The sequence below is a fragment of the Brienomyrus brachyistius genome, chromosome 22 (assembly GCF_023856365.1).
Source record: "Brienomyrus brachyistius isolate T26 chromosome 22, BBRACH_0.4, whole genome shotgun sequence".
In the NCBI taxonomy this organism is placed as follows: Eukaryota; Metazoa; Chordata; class Actinopteri; order Osteoglossiformes; family Mormyridae; genus Brienomyrus; species Brienomyrus brachyistius.
This window is the reverse complement of record NC_064554.1, coordinates 13,678,187-13,680,448: the sequence shown is the minus strand read 5'-3', so window position 1 is coordinate 13,680,448 and position 2,262 is coordinate 13,678,187.

Below are 2,262 nucleotides of genomic sequence, written 5' to 3'. Positions count from 1 at the left end.
CGGCGGGTGTTGTTAGACCATCGAAAACGATTGTCTCTCGCTTATGTCGTCATAAGCAAACGACAAAAGTAGACCAATCAATTTCTGGAATGCACCGCCCGTGAGTTCCGCCCTTTGGCGGAGGAAGCAAACAAAATGAATGGCATGTGCTCATATTTAGCACTCTCTCATTTTGGGCTATTGACTGTTCTAAATTTCTGTGGGTGTTTGGCTTTGTTATAGAATTTGAATTTGATCGAATTTTACTTTCCATTTCCCGCTTAAACTCCAGGCCAGTAGATGGCGGTGTGCACCCTCGAGGTTGTTTAAATCGTTGTTTAGTTTTTACCGAAGAAGAAGACCATTGAAACTGTATATTTTGCATGGCTGAGATATAATATGAACTTATTTTAGTAATGTGTGAGGTGCGTATTTCTATCAAGCAAATTAACCTAAGAAAGTAAGACTGAAAAGTCCTTCCTATTTTTCACGGTTCTTTCGCATTATATCCTGTATTTTACAGTTTACGCACTAGGTGGCAATGTGAGGCCGTCTCTGCATTGTTTTTCAAGGTCAGACAGTTGTGTAAATTGCACCTGACTTGTGTTATTACGGTACATCGCAATATAATTTCCTCCCATAATCCAACAGATGCACGTTATGGCTACAGACAGATGTCGTCCATAGATGGAAAATTATCGCTTCTATCAGCAGTCAGCAGGAGTGTGTTTTGGCAGGGAATTACACTAAGTTGAATACCGTTTAATTTTTTCTTCTTCTGCAACCTTTGACCTGCACCTATTATGATTTAACAGCTTTCTAGATTTTGTCTTTTTAAATTCAGGATTGCATAACCCGGGTGAGATGTATGCATGTCATTTGGGAAAAACACACACAAAACTGTAAATTGATCAGTTTATATTTGTATAATATGTCAAAGCAAATCACTGTGAGCAATGTAATATATAACATGTAAATTGTCCTGGTTTGTGTTTGTGAAACATATAAAAACTGTGTAAATCACTCTGGCCTACAGCATCTGCTAAACAAATAATGTTTTTTTTTTTTTTGCAGCGAGACAGTTTCCATGGAAACAGCTGCTGAGTAAGTGTAGCTGTCATTAATTACCCGGTTTCCCTTTCACATTGCACTGGGGATCTTTAACAGCCATCCATCTTCCAGTTGCTTATCTCTGTCAGGATCATGAGGGGCCTGGAGTCTTTCCCAGGCAGCATAAAGCATAGAGCAGAGCTATACCCTGGATGGGATGCCAATCCAAGGCTCACTCACAAGAGACAATTTAGAGATGTAAATTCTCCTGTTTTATCTTTGGACCACAAGGAAAACTTGAATCCTTCACGGGGAATGAGGACAGGATACAAACCCCAACGCTGGAAGTGTGAGGCAACTGAGCCCTCAGTTATTTGTACCCCCTGCACCCTCAGTTATTTGTACCTCCTGCGCCCTCAGTTACTTGTACCCCCTGCGCCCTCGGTTATTTGTACCCCTTGCGCTGTCAGTTATTTGTACCCCCTGCACCCTCAGTTATTTGTACCTCCTGCGCCCTCAGTTACTTGTACCCCCTGCGCCCTCGGTTATTTGTACCCCCTGCGCCCTCAGTTATTTGTACCCCCTGCACCCTCAGTTATTTGTACCCCCTACGCCCTCAGTTATTCATATTTGAAATTATCATTTCGAACATAAGAACATAAGAAATTTACAAACTAGAGGAGGCCATTTGGCCCATCAGGCTCGTTTCGGGAGAACTTTAATAACTCAGAGCTTTTAAAAATGTATCTAGCTTGGATTTAAAGGAACTCAAGGTTTTAGCTGGCAAACTCATATACAGTTATATTCCTCCACCACGTGAAAATTCTCGCCTCAGACGTTTCTCACGAGTGTCTCCCCAGTGGTGAAAAGAGCCGCCAAATCACATCTGGTTGCCAGATTTCCTCTCCGCCTCCAAGAAGCACCTCAAGGCCCATCTGCTCCAGGAACGCCTCTGGTGGTCGACATCACTGTACCTTCCCTGAATGCTCTTAATGTTGTATTTTGTCTGCTGATTTGAATAGTTGTCTTACCGGGTTCCTGCTTTGTGTGAAGGATGCCGCACAGCTCTTGCCCTAATGCTCTCTGCATGTAATGGGGCCTTCACTGGAAGCTCAGCCTAGCTGCACTTATGCCTAATTACAAACATACAACTCCCAAGGAGTTAATCTGCTACTTGTCTCGTTCAGAAATTTCATTGGTCAGAAGTGTCTGTTAAAGAAAGTCACCCCAGCA